The sequence below is a fragment of the Lissotriton vulgaris genome, chromosome 9, assembly GCF_964263255.1.
Source record: "Lissotriton vulgaris chromosome 9, aLisVul1.2, whole genome shotgun sequence".
NCBI classification, from domain to species: Eukaryota; Metazoa; Chordata; class Amphibia; order Caudata; family Salamandridae; genus Lissotriton; species Lissotriton vulgaris.
Window position 1 is genome coordinate 1,081,661,082 of NC_141697.1, and position 18,562 is coordinate 1,081,679,643.

The window sequence follows — 18,562 nt, forward strand, 5'->3', positions numbered from 1 at the left end:
ACATGGGTACACCGACTAACTGGTAATCGCGGCCTAAGTGTGGATAACAATTGATACATCATATAGCTAGGTGACATCAATAAACCATTTTTGGAGGGTAAATAAAGAGCACTGCAAAGCGCTAGTTACACCATTGAGTCAGCTGAGTCTTACAGCTGGAACCATGCCGAATAGCAAGGTGAGCAGTCTGTGGAGTAATATCCCACAAACAATGGCAGGTGTCATCACCTAGAGAAGCTAAAGATCCATGGTACTGTCAGTGTAGAAGAGGTATTATCAATAAACAGCGCATTAATCTATATGTGTCAGCTTCTGATAAAAAGGAATGAGGGGCACAGCAGCACCATTTGTTCAGTTACCACACATGGAAGGGTCAAATGTTGCACTTAGATTAAACAGTATTCACTTAGCAGTATACAAAATTAAATGGAAATTTTAGTTGTGGGTTGTAAGATCCCAAAACGCTGCCGACAATGGCCAGGAAGCCCAAACCCAATCAACGTTGGTGAACACATTGTTGAAATAGTGCACACTATTCCTGTTTCACTGTGGCTACCAACCTTGTTCAGATTGGGGTGTCCGTGCACTTAACCAAATAGGACCCCAAAAGCATCATAAATCAAGGGAGCTAGAACCCCTCCACCTCACCTCACAGTGGTGGAATCCACATGGATGCCTGGTGTGCAAATTGGTAAACATCCTGTGCGGCACTCCTTTGTCACGTGCTCAGTAGCAAGTCAGCCATCAGAGGTGGGGTTCGCTCTCCAAACTCTCCAAGGTAAGCAACTATGCACAGCAAGACCTCCAAGGCCACTGGTGATATCAACATTGAGCCACCAGGGGGCTTGTCTACAAGCCTGGTGTGCCGCAGGAATGTCACTTTTTGTGATGTTCCGGTGACACACAGGGTGTAGCCATATCTACAAGGCCAAGATTTGCCACCCTGCATCGCTTTTCATGGCCTTTTAGATATGGAGTAAGGCAAAGTAGAGGAAGTGGCTGCCTTTTCTTACTCTGTGTCAAAGAGGCGTTCCATGGGTGTTGCTGTGGGGATACTCACGCAACATCCATGGACTTTGACGCTGCCCCAGATTTTCAATATCTTGTAAACCTGTGGAAGCACCAAAACCTTGCACCTCCCTAGAGCAGGCACAGTACGGAGAAATGTTTACATTTCTTCTTGTTTTTTCCTCTTTCCACGTGTGCTGCTGATATGGGGAAAAATAGGATACATTATATACAAACACACAGAGATGAGGCCTGCAACTACCAGGCAAAGGTTTCAAGTAACAAACGGATTTAGGCCCCAGAAGGAACACTGGCGTAATGTCACATTGTTAATTGACAGGTCAGGAAGAAGCCTGCAAGGTTAAGAAGCATCCTGTGGTTACCAAACTGAGCTACTGCATTAAGAGCAGATCATATCTTTCTCCAGACTCAGGAAACCAGTAAATATATATTTGCTTCACTTAGAACCAAAACGCACAGGGTTTCCACGTTCATCATGTGAGGGTAGGACTACCTACATGCGCTTCTGTTTCCGAGAAATTGCTACATCTACTGATGCTAGCCTGTATGTCCTGTGCGAACATTGCTTATATCAGTGATGAACTTGTGACCCTTTCCTTTATGGTTTGGAAGAATAAATAGAGCTGCTTCTGAGCCAAAACTCCTGACATCAAGTTGTATCTCCTTGGAGGTGAACTGATCTCTCCTATAGTCACTGATCCTCACTGAAGTATTGTAATAAACCCATATTATATTGTCAACTTGCTTTTCATGGTGTTTGTTCAATAGATTTTTCCCTCCAACACTGCATTCTGCAGCACACATAGAATGAGGAAAATGCCTCTCATTATTTTTTTTGTGCAGGAAGGTATCCCTTCCGGCACAAAAACAATCCTGCCAACAACACAGACACCCTTGCACCATGGTGCAAGGGTGCCTGCATTGGTGCTCGGATGTAAATTGTGCGCCGGCACTAGCTGAGAAGACAGGAATGCACTATATCTTGCAAATACTGTTCATGCCTGCACTTTCGAATTGGCAGACGGCAGCACAGCAAAATGACTTGCGGCGATGCCCTATGCCCCTTCTTTGTTAATATGCCTCTGAATATGCATTGGCTGAGGTATCAGCACTAAAATAAAGTTGCAGCAGGTCCTCCATATATTCAGTAGACAGCAAGTGGCTTCCATGATCTTTCCATGGATGTGAAGAGATTTAGGAAAGCATTGCTGTGAGAGATCTGTCCTCTACCATCTTTGCTTGTAGGCCCGTTGTCGCTCCTAGGTGGACTCTGCATACCACAAACTGCTCTAAATAAACTGACAATCATCATTACAAATATGTCAGGCCTCCCACAATACTGCTCCTGCTTCCAAAAACTCTTCCAGTGTGGGTGTAACTCAAGACTTGCAAGCATAAGTGGCAAGTGCCAGGCATTTAACAGCACAGCTTACACCTCCACACCCTGTTCTTCAAAAGGGATGCCTGCGCAGTGGAGTCAGATACTAAAAGAGAGCACTGTGCACTTGCTGACTTCAGACCTTGTTTAAAGTGTGAGACAGTACACTTAGAAGGCCATACCTCATAATTGTCACAACAGTGCTGGAAGAATGACATTGAGTGCGGAGTAGAGACTTTCTTCACCAGCATAGATCTGAAGTTTCCCAGGGCTTTTCGTTGAGTATCTCATGCTTTCCGAGTTTTTTATTTGCATTCTGGGACTTGACATCATGTTCATCTAATTCTAACATTAGGCGTCTGAGTATCAGAATACAAAGAAAAATCCATGGCTGCAAAAGGTACTCATGCAAGGAACTGCGAAACTTAATAGCTTTGCAACTGTACCTTTTTTATAGCTCAGAAACAGCTTCAACAGTACCCACATTTCATATTCTTTTATGCCAGCCTTTGCTGTAGCCTCTGAAATTCTCATATTATAAGGAATAAATACCCCCAAGCGAATTCAAAAACATAAGTGCAAGTCACTTTAGTGTTCCTTTCAATAATACAGGCACTTAGACTGTGACTTTTGTGAGTTTATACTTTCTCAATGACTTGGCAACCAACCTCCATATATTGCACACTTAAGGGCACTTAAGGACACATATATATGTGTGTGTGTGTGTGTGTCTGTGCGTGTGTGTGTGTGTGTGTAACTGTACCATCTATGTGTATATGTATATATACCATATATATAGTTGCAAAGAGACTAAAAATGACATTAAGCCACAGTAGTACACTGTATAAATGCACTCATTTATTATGTATGAATATTTTTCTCTAATCCCAGGAACAGTGTAATAGCACAACACAGAACGCCAAATTCTTTGGATGCAGTTGTGGAAACTCAAAATCAATGTATTTTCAATCACTGCTCTAAGCAATGAGCCCCATGACTGGCACATCCCACTTGTGTTACCTGCTATGCTAGAGACTGGATTTAGCATTTGTGCACCTTTGATCCTACTGACCATGAATCTATTGACGCTATGCCTTGCATGATCTGTTAAAGAATTAATCTTCATCCAGGCGCACCTACCCAAAAACTAGAAATGAAATATAGCCCATGGTCTGTATGAAATGACAGGACTGCAGCTTGAGTACGTGTGGAGTGGTTCTTCCGTTAGTGAACACCTCGCTTTCCATTAGTTTCAGGAAGAAGCATTAGCATTTCCGCCCTTGTATTTAGAATGATCAATTGTTCTCCTGCTGCACTGCAGCAAAACATTCTACAAACCATAAAATGCATGTGTTCTGGAACAAATTTCAATGTCATCCATGAAAAAACAGGAGCGAGCAGTCCTCCCTGCAATGTGGCCTCAGTGACTGGTAGTTGTGTGAGACTCAATCAAGCAGGGCCAAAGTCAACACTATGCAATCCAACTTTGAATGCGTGGAGAGTCCGAACTCTCCCCTAGATATTGAAAATCAGGCAGATTTTGATATTGGAGTTGAGCTCATGATAAAAATCATACATTTTCTTTAAGGTATTACGGTAGGCATGACGTTTTAAGAATATCTGCATTCAATTCCGTTTTAAATGTCTTCAAATCTAGGCCATAATTTAAATAGGGGGAATTAGGAATTTTGTGTCAGTGCTTCTCAAAGTTTAACGCCTTATAATGTTTAAAACGGTGTGCACTTTCCCGGGCAGACTTAAATGGTTTACATTAATTTGAACTGTTATAGTAAACGTTAATATTTGAAAATAGATTCCATAAAACTTATAGAGAATAAAATAATCATTATACAGTTTCTCAAAATTGTTATGGCCATATACAAAATTCTTCAAGCCCATCATAAAATCGCTTTAAAAGTATAAAGAACAATTCTCATAACACAGTAAGAAGTAAAAACACGTACATGTGCAAAAAAGCAACCAGTGCATACAACCAATTTCTCCTGGTCAACAATTTAAGTTAATTAACTTTCCTTAAAAGCCCTACTATCAATAGGAACTTGCTTACAGCAAAAACAATGTAAATGGATGTGTCCAACTTCAAGATTCTCAGTGCCTCCAAATATCTCAGATGCCATTAACTTCCTTTCACACCAGTGCCAGAGGCAGGAGGACTATGAGAGCTTGTGATTCCAACCTGTATTTTGTCCTTGGAGCAAATAGGAACTTAACAAGTACAGTCCTTTACGGGGAAGCATGATGATAGGGGCACCATAAAGAAGATAATTGAGTGTGCATGCAAAGTGTAGTTTGATTGTGTGCATGTTTCATTTGTGTGGTTCATTAAAGATAAAACAGCTGTTCAATATAAGGTGCAATACACAAAGCAACAGAAGAATAATGATGAAATACTTGCTACAGGAGATTATTCACATAACAGTCAGGGGCAACACAAAAGATGCAATATATATGTAGGGAATTGTGTTATTAGTTGCAAGTAATGTGAGTTCTTCCCAAGTAATACATCTGCATTAGCCTTTTTACTGGGAAAAAAGTGCCCCATTGTGGCACCTAACTCTTTCAGGATAGCTAAGAAACCAGTCAAAGGCCTACCAGGCCTACCCAGAGGATGTCGTTTGGGCTAGTAACTCCACTCCACTGGAATGAAATAACAACACTCAACCGGTCTGTGCTTTTTCTTTTACAAATGATAAATGCTTAATTACAGGCACCCACTACGAAATACTACACATTAAATCACAAATGTACACATTCAGGTAGATTGATGTACTACCACCTCTGGTGACTCCACCACATCATATTGTATCCCTTGAGGGTCCTAAACACTACAATCACAATACCCCTGTGTACTAGGTGTGTCTGTATATATGAGGCAAGCCTATGGGCTTTACAAGGGTGTCACCACATTAACAACAATAACCACAAGTTGAACTTTGTCAGTGTAACACCATTGGTACTAATTGGAACAGATCGAGTTTGCAAAAGTGTTTGTTAAAAATGTAAACAGAGTACTGGTCATCACCAGTATGATCAATAAACCTTTTTCAAATTAAAACATGTGTTTCAGAGTCTTTCTTCTCGCTTAACAGGTCACAAAGTTACACTATCAATTGGACAAAACTGACATTACTAGACACTCTTGCTCTTTTTGTAGGGGGGGGGGTAGACAAAGAATTGGGCCAACTTAGACTTCGAATCAGCAGAGCCCAGCAGGAGGCCAAACTGAATTTCAGCTGTGGTCCCATCATCAACAAATTTTCGTCTCTTCCCTCAATCGTATCCACTCTCATTGAGGGCCTGCACAATGGCCCAAATCAAGGCAAAACTAAGGTAAACTCAAACAAAGTGATCCCGTGATTCAAAACACTGCTGGTCCAAACCAACTGAGTCATCATGAGGGTAGGCCGATCTTCGGATACCCCCACCACCCAAGGACCAAAACTTAACTCAAAATGCCAAACAACTTGTTTCCTCTTGGTGACCAACCCTAGACATCAGAAGCATGTCTGAACTTTAAAGGGACGTCTTTCATGGGGAGCTAGATTTTCTTGGCTCCCTGCAATACACCTGTCCTCTGCCTCATTCCTGGTGCTGTCTCCTGCTGATAGGGCAATCTTGTGCACCCCTTCCACAACAAGCTAGCACAATACCTTCTCTGCCACACTCCCTGGGGCCCAGAGCTTCCTGGCTTCCTGAAGGACACCCAGGTGACAGTGGGGTCAAGGGCTGGTCCAAACAAGTCATAGAGGAGCCAAACAGGGTCCCTTCCCCCAGCGGGTCTTTGCCCCATCTGTTCCTCAGGTAGAAATGGGGGGTCTGTGACACTGGCCCTGGAGAGACCTAGCCTAAATCTGGGCTTCAGCTGAAGTTAAATGCCAGGATTTTCTATGATTTTGTAACAGAGTTGCATCACTTTGTGGCACAGCCCAGACAGAAATCTTTCTGGCATTTATTAAGTCATACAAAGCCATTTAGTGTGGATCTGTGTGGCTTAGTAAATACAAAGATCTGCCTTGCGTTACTTTGTGTTGTGTAGGCATCACATTGGTGGAGCATGGGCGTTCTCATGCATTAGCCCATTCATTTTGCCGCAAATCCAGAATTATAATGTCTTGTAAACCTGGGTGTGTGCCAAAATGGATCGCTGGTGTTCATTTTGGTAAATGCCCGTGGAAAATTGTGTGCATACTGCCAAACGCATTTGTTTTTACGTCTTCACGTACTCTTCATGGAATTTCTCCCCAGGATCACCCTCTCCCCACATTTGGAAAAAGATTTGCACACATGAAAAATTCTTGTGAATAAACATTTAAGTCACTGTTCATCTCTTTTTCTCAAGTATAAATCAATATATTGAGAGTAACTAATTGGATTTACAGCCATAAATCATTATATTTCTGCATTTACAATGATCTTAGTTGCACTGCTCCCTTGCAGCATAACAGAAATGTGTAAGTTTTGAGAAAACATTTGCTTTGTTTCCTACCAAGCTGTCAACCTACTTCTGCACTTTGATAAAAAGCAAGCCAGACCACAAAAGTATAGTCAAATGAATCAAACACAGTTTTGTCTGAACCTATTTTAGAAATAATATTTGCTGAGAGTGAGTCATCCTTCGTATGCTTTTAGCTTCCAGTAGAGAGCTGAGAGACGTTGAGTGCAGTTTACTTCAGAAGTTTCCACAGTTCATGTGGTCAAATGCTCCCTAGAAGGAATAAAATAGCACAATTGCTTATCCGTTTCATTTTTATACACTCTTGTCTCAACTGTGACATTTGCCATAGGTCCCCAGTAGATCAATCTCCACTGAAAAAGAGATGTTTTTCCATCAACAAACTACTTTCAGGACACGTCGTATACTAACAGTGTTTACTAAAAGCTAGGCGGAGATTTACTAAGATTTTATGCCATGTTTGTGTCAAAAAAGTGACGCAAATCGGTGCAAAATCTTTTTTTCAACTTTACTTTCCAGTTTCTAAACTAGTTTAATGCTGTAAACAACGTGAAAGTAACACAGAGCAGTGCATAGCGAAGGGTGCCTACCATGGATGGAGCATGGGTGATCCCATGCAACGACCCAAGTTTTCAAATGCTAAACCCTATTTACAAAATAAAGTAGAGATGGTTAGCGCAAGAAAACTGCACCCTTTTGAAGTAGGTGCAACAAAACAGAAATTCTTTAATTTCTCCTTCCTTTTGTGACTTTGTTTGTGTGCTGCACACTGTATAAGGGTTAAAGAAAATCTATGCATATATCCTTCCAGTACAAAACCTATGCTAGACTCACGGAGAAACCCTTGCACTATGGAGCAAAGGTGTATTCGTGGCGCATGACAGTCGATTTCATCACCAGCGCTAGGGAAAGGTGAGGAGAGTGCCTTATTTCAGTCAGTTTGGCGCTCTCTCCTTCCCATGCAGCCCAAACGCAGATTTTGTGGCTGCTACACTGTGCTGTGTGAGTAAAGAGTAAATCTGGACCCTAGTGTAGATTTTGGAGCAAATTTCAAAACTGTAACTTAATGCAAACGCAACAGCCAAAAATGCTGCTCTGTATTGTGTGACAGGGAGGGAGCAGGAGAGTGCCATATCTACAGAGATTTGGCTCTCTCCTCACCTCTCCCTAGCGCCCGCGCAGCTATTAGTGGAGGTGTGTCAGGCACACCTTAGCGCTATAGCTCTAGTGTGCATGCCTGAGTCTACCATAGGTTTTGTACAGGAAGGTTACCCTTCCTGTACAAAATACTATGCAATACTAAGGCACGTTTCAACACTTTTTGTGCTGCTCAGTGCAGCATACATGCAAAGTCAGAAAATAAAGGAGAAAAAAAAAATCCTCCTTTTAACCCCTCCTTTGAAATGATGTCAACTTGTCGCGCTGAACACTGTCTACTACTCTTTGTAGATAGTGGTTTGCGTCAAAAGGCATGGGTGGTTTCTTGGGAACACCCATGTACCACCAAGTTAACGCCCCATTGGCACTTTCCCAACATTTTTCTCTTTTCATCCCTCTATTTTAGGATGTCTCCCCCATGGTTGAGAAATGTATAGGCCATGTGTGGTGTGAGATGCACTAGTAAATGTAATGCAATGGTGTGCGTACTTGTTAACCCCCCACTGTAGGAATGTACTCTGGTAACATGCTGCATTTAAAATGGTTGCCATGGCTGTGTGTGGTGCCACCTGACTACAGTAAGTTAGCAGTTAGATGTTCGGTTCCCAGCCATCCCAGCTTCTGGAGGGAAAGCCCGGCACCCAGGGTGCTCTACTCTTCCCCCTGAGCCAGTTAGAACCAGTTCCCCGAGGCTTCTAGAAGCTTCTGGCACTGCCTGGGAGGAGGGGTGAGGGGCGCATAAATAAGGGGGCTGTGCCACCATGTGCTCAGACAGAGCAGGGACATGAACATGAGGGGACTTGCTGTCAGTGCGTACTGCCACTTGGGCCTGTGTGCTGGACCCTGCACCCAACTAAAAGCCCTCTGCTGACCACAGGGCTAGTGAAAGCCTCACTACAGGAGTACAGGCTGCTGTACAGATGGAGTGCCACGCTACAGTGGAGGATGATTTTTAAAACCTACCGCCCTGTCTTGATGAGTGCCCACTGACTGCTGACCTTCCCCAGTAGTGCCTGCTGCTCTGCTACCTGGCCCCTGAAGAGAAAGGAGCGCCATGTTGGAGGGGACTGCGCTCCCCGGAGGTGAGGAGCTTGCACCTGCCGCGCTGTGCTGCGAGAGCATGAAAATTCCAGTGACTGTGCCCTGCTGCCTGCACCCTAGCGCCTCTGGAGGGCTATCTGTCATTGCCCTAAGGGAGTGCGTTGTATGTGTGCGGGCCAGAAGAAGAGGAGCACTGGCTTTGGCCCGTGAAGCTGGTGGGGCTGCCTGGTGCCTGTTAAGCGCTATACTCCACCACCCCAAAGGAGGTGAGGAGAGTGCTGCCAGGGAGAGCCGTGTATTTGAAAATATGGCTGGAGCCTACCCCGCGTGCATGCTGAGCGGTGGGAGGCCACCCCGCATTTAGGGTCTGCCCAGGATCACCGCCGCCGGCCAAGGAAAAGTGAGGAGAGCCGGGATTGCTGCCCCCAAGGAAGAAGCACTGCTTGGCCCAAACTTACCGCCACCGTCTGAGGCCCGTATCGGGCGGGATCTGTGCTGAGGAGGAAGACGACTGCGGCCCCCCGAGTGAAGAGAGGGCAGCTAAGGTGTCTGTAAGGGCCGCGCTAGGCCCTGAAGCACGTGAGAGGCGTTGCTCGGCAACAGGGGCGCCGGCCGCATCATCGGCCGCGCCCCTACGAAAGCCGCGCACCGATTGGCTGCCAGTCCGAGAAGAACCCGGAAGGAGGCGGAGGTGTTGAGGGGCTCCCATAGTGACGAGGGAGCCAGGTTTGTGGTAAAAGACTAGAGTGGGATCCCACCACGGCGGTCAGTACCCCCGCGACGGACAGGTGCGGTGAGGAGAGCACGGAGGGCGGGAGCCTACCCCGCCTCGGACGGTGAAGAGGGCTGCCTGGAGAGTGCGGAGGGGGGCCTCGAGGCACATTGCCGATGACTCCCCCCTCCCTTTGAAGTGTGTGAGACCCCACAGGAGAAGTCCAGAAGGGCGGGGCAGCCCGGAGCCAGGAGCAGCCAGTGAGTGGGGCTCTGGCTATCTGCGGTTGGGGGGCGCATCAGGGCATATGGTCGGTGCACCCCCCCCAGTGACAGGGCTGATTTCACAGGTGCCCCGTCTGTCAGAGGGCACCTGCGACGTTGGGCATACTTGTAGGTCCAGAGTCCCGGAAGAGGGGCTCCACCCTAACTAAAATGGAACAGTGCAGTTCACAACTGCCCCGCTGGACAGTGGGCAGTTGTAATGTTGAGCCCAGGGGAGGCCTAATGCTGGTGGACATGCCTGTCATGGTTCAAAGTGTTGATCATGCTTATGGGTCTCGTGAAGACACCCTAGGTTCACCTGTTTATGCCCGACTACGGTGATTAGGCCAGGGCTAGGATGAATATGCCTTAATGCTGTTTGCCCCCACCGCTTACGTTGCAGGCGAATGTGCCCTATGTTAATGTGTGTAGACCCCAGGGTGATGCGCCTATACTAATGTGCCTAAAGTCTTTCCCCAAGGGTGATGCCCACTGTTAATGTTTCTTATGCTCACAGGTGAGGCCTTCTTAGTTATGCTACTGACGTTGCGGTCATGATGGTAATGTTTTCCCCCCTAAGGCTTCAGTGTTGGACCACAGGAGTTATGCCAATACATCTATGCCTAATGCACTAGAGTTGTAATACCTGCCTTATGTTTAGGCCCCTTATGTTTATTGCCATGTTATATATTTAGCGACAGACTATGCCCATGTCCTTTACCCTTACCTTCCTCCGAACTGTACCAGTAATGGTCCTGGCAGCAGCCCGATTGGCGCTGCCCTGTAAATAGTCCCAGTGTAAGTCCTTACCTAGTGCCGGCTGGCGCAGGTTATTTGAACTGTGATTATGTTCCAAGGTGTTTATCTTATAATACACTTACTGTTTTCACCTAATCTTGTGTTGTGTCTCTTTTTGGAGTGTGCCTTGTGTGTCGCCTGTGTGTTCTGCTTGGATGCTGCACACATGTCCTCTGGAGTTTGGCCTACCCGCTCTGCACCATGCTACCCCATTTCTAACAGGAAGGTTACCCTTCCTGTACAAAATACTATGACAAGGTTCAACACTTTCCCTACTTTGCATGTGTGCTGCTCAGTGCAGCATACATACAAAGTCGGAAAAGAAAGGAGAAATAAAAACAATCCTCCTTTTAACCCCTCCTTTGAAATGATGTCAACTTTTGGCGCTGAACCCTGTCTACTATTGTTTGTAAATAGTGTTTTGGGTCAAAAGGCATGGGTGGTTCCTTGGGAACACCCATGTACCACCCATTTAATGCCCAAGTGGCACTAAGTAATACAAAGCAGTGCTTTGTGTTACTTTTAGGATACTTTCCATCGCAAAACCTGTGTTTGTAAATCTACTCCTAAACAGTTACAGTTTGACTAATTTTGATGACGGTTTCTGCATATTGGTGTCTTAAACCTCCTTCACCATTCAGTGATCAAGCCCTGTATATAAACCTGTTTTCACAATGGTGTAATCGGTAGGGCTGGACTGTCAACTAAAATCAACCTTGGCAAAAAAATTTAAATCAACTCCACGAAGATTGAGAACATATTTGGGGCCTGTGTACTTTCAATGTTGGGCCATGGCAACCTATTCTGCTTAGAAAGCATACCCCTACCTTGCAGACCACTGGGGAAAACGCCAGAAAGGCACATTGTCCACTCCGGCCTTAGCAATTAAAGTACAGCACAAATCAATGGTCAACCTTGGCGGAAAAACTTCGCATAGCATCTTGTCCTGTTGAACTTAACTAGGGCACAGTTTTCCATTACATCGTTGTCCTGGGAACCATTCTCATAATGAGTGATTAAATATATTATCCCATATGTTCCTGAATAATAGGTAAAAAGTGACAAATCTGTATTATCAGCTTTTTGTCACTGATTTCCAAAATCGCATGATATCTGTACCGGCTACTGTGCACATGATCTCATCACAAAGGGACAGCCAAAACCTGCTTTTTTAATACTCATTAATTTTTGTCATTTGTGCCAATATTTCTGCTCCCAAATCTGTTCTATAATAATTTGTAATTATGTATTTAATTAGACTTTCAACCAGACGCATTCATCATGGAACTAAGGTGGTTTAACATTCCTTTCAACAGACGTGTTCGTTTGCTGAGATAATCCATCAATTGTGTACAGAAACTAGGGGAACGTTCAAAATTGTTATTGTGACAAATCTCCAGCGGAACATTTAACAGTCCAGTTTTCCGGCTCAACTCTCTTTTTAGACAGCAGAAACGCCTATTTTTCTCGCAGTTATATAAAACTTACTGCAAAATTGTAGTCTAGTGTCATTTTTTTAACAGTTATCAACTGTTGTGAAACAAGTGTTCAGTTGATAAATCGTAACTCCGTGGTAATTCGTCTCAGTCCGGGAATTAAGATACTAAAGCCTTGAGCAGGTGGTGTGGGTTGGTCGCCCTCCACTGATGGGCAGATAGGAACCGACGTGACCTCATAATTTTGAAAATGGCTTTAGCAATGCAAGGAATAGGCATAGGGCCAGATGTACGACCATAGCAAATTGCGACTCACAATTTGCGCTCGATTGCGTGTCGCAAATTGCGAGTCGCAATATACTATGTACTACAGTGTCAGAGACACTGATTGCTATTCCCAATGGGGTCGCAAAATTTGTGGCTCATTAACATTAATGAGGCACTCGCATTTTGCGACCCCATTGGGAATATCTGGCCCTCCCAGGGATGATTGTCTGCTGGGCTCAGCAGACCACCATGTCTGGGACTGTTTTGAAATAAAGCAGTGTTTTTATTTTAAATGCAGCCCGTTTTCCTTATAGGAAAACGGCAGGCATTTAAAAAAATAAAAATGAAATGTTTTCATTGCATTCTTTAAGGGCATGCAGTAGTCCCTCGGGCCACTGCCTGACCTCAAAAAAATATTTTCGCATGCATTTGCAAAGGGGAAGGAGTTCCCTGGGGGACCCCTTCCCATTTGCAATTGCATTACCACCTAATTGAAGTAGGGGGTAATTTGCGAAAGTTTTGTGACCGCACATGCTGTCGCAAAACATTCATACGTGCCTCATGAGTCGCTATTAGGAAGGGAACGCCCCTTACTAATAGCGAGACGCAAAACCTATTTTGCTAGTAGCCAATTGATTAACGACTCGCAAAAAAGGTTTTGTACATGGGCCCAAGGTTTTTAGCATGCCCAAACAGGTCTAAAACCAGTTTGTGCACGTGAAACCGTCGTACATCTGGCCCATAGTCCCTCAAATGACCATACTACGGGAGTTTATTTTTTCTTCGACTGCATAGCTATTGCCCGCTTTACAGCTCATAGAACGCTTCATATAATCGCCTTGTCAGTATTTGACAGTTATTTAAGGTCTGGCTATCTAAGGCCAGTAAAAATAGCGCTGAGTTAAACGGTAGGGTAGAGCCAAAAATGTCCCTGTCTCTTTCCAGAAGGGCTGAGTGTTTGGGATCTTCTGCCACATGTAGATTAAAGAGCCTCTTCGACCACACAGTTCAGTCTGATGTCTTAGTGGACTAATACATCCACTTTAGAGGACTGTATTCGATCTCATGGTCACATGATCAAATTCCTTGGGGTCCACTCAGCCTTCAATTCTTCGAGGTCGATAAAGTGAGTACCATTGAGTTGGGTAACAATAAACATCTGCTATTCATCAGAAGGATACCCTCTGGTGAATGTGTGCTTTACAAAAACACGTTATGTTTTCATCATAAAGAGCTTGCAGCCGGGAACTTTTTAAGTACCATAGTAGGTTGGAAGTGCCAAGGGTAGAGTAGTTTTAGTAGACTGTTCTTGTTCTTAGGGATGCAAAACATTTATGTATGTCAGCCCAAAGTTTTTCGCAATTCTAGGAGAAAATGTATCTATCTAATGCCTTATCCCATTTGCTCTGGTAAGCCCATTTAGGATTTACTACCCAACAGTTGTGTATTTAGTATAGAAATAAGGCCTTTCTCAGTCACAAATGTTGCTAGTAGTTCGCAAATGGTGATCTTTTTCTGGTAGTTGCTAATCTAATTTGCGATGAGATTGCTCTTTGCTCAATGCCTCAGCGGAACATAATGCAATTTCTCTTCCACTGTTAGTTTGAAGTGAAGCTGTTTGAAAGATGTGATTTTCCCCACTGTTGAACTTATTTGCAATATACCAACAAGCCCCTCACACCATTTATCAAAGGGCCCTTAATTTGGGGTGGGGCAGAATACCGCATTGCCAAATATTAGGTATAGGGGAACGGATATGAAGTAAGCGATCCCTTCCTGGTCAAAGAGTCCCACACCTAAAGTGTTGTTCCAAAGAGGGTACTGACATATATGTTGCCTGGTCTTTGAGATTTACATGTTATACCTGCTGCTCAGCCAGTGTGACTGTGGTGGTGGAATATTGGTGAGGGAGAGAGTCAGTTGGTGGATGGGCTGAGCAGCAGGAAGACTGCTCCTGTTGTGGCTCTACATGATAACAACCATCTTGAATAAACCAATATAATAATGTGTGTGTTCTGTTTGTTAGTAAGGGAGATGTTTAGGGTGAGAGTATTCTGGAGGGTGAGTGCATTATTACTATTATTATTATTATTATTTTGTGAGTATAACGTAATGACTTGTTGTGCTAATTGCTCTCAATGTTTTCCATCTGTCTTTTTATGCACTTTAACATTTAGTGAGTTATGACATGTCATGTGTAAAATATCTTCCATCTTGTAATTTTATGCATTCGTTTATTCTCACTGTTGCTTTGTTAACATACATTCAAGAGTTCCTTTGTTATTTTGTATAAAGAAAGGAGATGTGTTATACCTGCTTCTCAGCCAGTATGACTGTGGTGGTGGAATGTTGGTGTGTGAGGTGGCTGTGGAATGCTGGTGAGTGAGAGAGTTAGTTGGAGGATAGGCTGAGCAGCAGGAAGGCTGCTCCTGGTGAGGTTCTACATGATAACATCTATCTTGAATAAACCAACTTAACATCTACATGGACAAGGTGTCTTTTATTCACAATATTACATAACCAAACCACCTCCCGTGTGGTTCTAATCATAATTGCCCATTCCATGGGAGAGGTGTGGCGCAGCGGGCAGGGCAGTTGATTCAGGCGCATGGGATCACGGTTCGATCCCCGGCTCTTGCGGCAGCTGAGCCCAGCACCATGTGACTCTGGGCAATAGCTTGCTTAACTTTTCCGAGGGCCCCCAGCGCCTTAAGAGCCTTATGGGTGATTAGTTTGCGCTTTACAAATACTGGTTTGTTACTATTTGTGCATATCGGACATTTGCCTCATCTTTATACCACTTTATTATAATTCGGCAGGGTGCTGCATACAACACTGTTAAATTCGGAAAGAGCCAGTCCTTTATGGCTCTTACTTTGGTGCAATCATTTAATGGGGACTCATAGTTTAGTACCCTTCTAAACCAACCGACCGATCATCTTGTGGAGAGAAGTAAAGAAGTTCTTATCTACCAGATACAGAAGTGTCAGGAAGAACTTAAGGACTCTGGCGAAGATGTCCATGTTTTCTATAATAATGCATCCTATACAAGAAGGAAAAAAGGCGTACCATTGATGCAGATCATGAATAATTTCGACTACCTTGGAGGAGTAGTTTGCTCTATATAGATTGTGTGAATATGGTGTGATTTTAATCCTAAAGTATTTGATATAGCATGTGGTACACCTACGTGGGAATCTATCTCGCATATCTTCCATCTCGGCGAGAAGAGTTAAATTCAAGATTTCTGGCATGGGCTTGTTCATTTAGTATCCGGCCAATTGTTCAGAGTCTGCTAAACATTAAGGATAGTTCTCCAATGAATGAGAGGGGTCACCCATTGTCCGAATAGGGCTGCCTGTAAACAAGACTAGGGGGCTTATTTACAAGCCCCTTGCGCAGCCAGTAAATCACTTTTTCCCATATTAAAATTGGTTCAGAGGTGGTGCTAGGAGCTTCTAAATAAACCCCTCATTTGTTTGTTTCTGTTGCAAATATTCCTTGCATACCTCTTGTCAATTTAATATGCAACTCCACTTTTCAATGTTAAGGGCAAATACCAGAGGGGATAAAGGAAATCCCTGGTGTTTACCACATGCTGACTGGAACATGGGGACAGCCGCCTGCAGGGCAGGATCCTAGCTATACATTTAGAGCCCACACCTACCCCCTCCAAGACGCATCTCATAAAATGCCAGTCCACCCAGTCGAATGCTTTCTCTACATCAAGAGAGACCAAAGTTGCCTTTATCTTTTCTTTTACTGCTTTAGTGTCAATATTTATTAGAAGGCTTTAGTACAATTTGGTATCAAGGTTTAACAATGAAATCAGTCTGCAAGAGTCACACGTTGTGGGTCCTTACCAGGCTATACTATTATAGAAATAGAAACTTCTGTCAGGGCATATTTGCCCTAGTTTTGGCAAATGCGTTGAATAAAGTCATCAATTTGGGGATCAGGTTGCGTGGAAATGCTTTGTAGAATGTGCCTGTAAAGTCACAAGCAACTGGTGCTTTACTCATCTTAAATTGGGTAATCACAAGCGTTACCTCCTACTCTGAGTTGGGGATATCTACCTGCTCGGAATAAGCAGGGGACATTTCAGTGAGATCAACTCTAATAATATGCTCTTTATTTGCTAGGTGATTGTAACATCCTCTATATACAGTTTTTGATAAAAGACTGAAATTCCTTGATCTTATCTAATTCTGCCCTCAGGTTTGCACTATCTGCTGAAACAATTTGACCTAAGATTTCACTGTTTTCTCTAAGAAGATGTGAAAGTTGGGCTTGCAAAATGCATGCAAATCTCAAGTGACATTCAGAGGAAACTCATGATATGGGGGGTTAGCACCTTATTACGAGTTTCAAATGAATGCCGCTCATGGTGTGAGAAGGTAAGTTCTGACACGTTATTCTAAGTCTACCTTATAAATTTATATCATTTCTGCCATGGGGTGATTAGAGAGGGAGTATGTATACAAGTGGAGGATGCAGTTCTTCAAAGAATCAGAAAAGGAAACAGTTAAGGTAATAGGTTAATTTGAGAGAATCCCCCAAACTTTGCAAAAAAAGTCTGATAGAATCGCATCTTTGCCTTTGTTTCAGGAGTGTGATATGTGATTACCCATTTCCTCTTGTAATGTATACCTTTCCCCTCTGTATCGTTAATGGTTTGCTCTATCTGAAAGGTAATGTATTATTGGATAAATGCAGCCACTTGATTATGTTTTAAATGTGATGAGGAGTGAAGAGATAAGGATTAAAGTGCGTTTTATTCTATGTTGGTCAAGTCTCACCAGGTGTGTCTCCTAAAGGCAAAGCTCAGCAGGTGGGTTTCTCAATATAGATTTTCATATCAAAACTTGTTTATGGGCGCCTTTATAGGATACAGTTATTGACATCATGCAGATGTAAATGAATATATTGAATGTGCAGAAAATAAGCTTTTATTTGAAGCATCGGGAAACTGATGAACTTACACCAAGAAGGGAGCCATTCGTTTATCTCTGGCAGGTAGTTCTAACTAAATTTAACTCAATTAACCATAAATGCGGACCATGTAGAAGTTTTGAATTGTGACCTAAACCCAAGAATCAGCCTACAAGATGTCCTATTTTAAGCAAGGAGGGGCTTGACTTACAAGGTAAAGAAATGTTTGTTCTCACCTTGCACGTGGCCAAATCACAGTAAAGAAAGTGACGAGAGACCAAGCATTCTGGTACTAAATGGCCACCCATTCCATCAGACAAACCCTTTGGTATATTAATAGTAATATAGCCTATCATCAAGAAAAGATCCAAGGTGTGAAGTTGAAGGGGAGGGGAAGTGAGAGGGATGCTTGTCACAAATAGGGGCGCCCCATTATCACAATACAACCCCAGGTCAAGTCAAGACAGACATCAATCAATGCCTATATTAATGAAATAGCAATAGTCTAAGGTGGCTCGTCTCCGGATATAGCTGTGCATTCGACAAGTATGGTGTTTAGGAGCACTCATGGCACCTCTCTGTCTTATTTCTCAAAATCAGAGCCAGTTCTATGAGCACTGATGCGACCAGGAGTCGAAGAGGGCAAAGAACAAGTCATTTGGAAAGGGAGTGGCAAGCCCAGGGACTCTGCCTCCTCATCCCTGCTTGTGAAATTATGTGTTTTATTGCCTTTTTCCAAGAGGATGCCAACAGAAAATGTCTACTTCTATCAAATGTTCTCGCTTCTCAGTTTATATGTGATGGGATGAAAAGGCTGTTGTGTCTGCTTAAATATACCGAAAATGTTTGCATTCGTATTCCTGAAAGCAAAATTGCCTTTGAGTCAGGGCCACTTTCATCATTCCCTCTTTTGCTATAAAAGGATAAGGTTTGCATATATGGCTATTGGACAATTACCAGAGGATGGTCTACATGGACCAGATTGAGGCATTCTGTCTATCTTGGGGAGATATCGGAATATGCCCTGAATGCAGGCAAATAGATTTACAACAAATGGCTATCAGTTAGAAACCT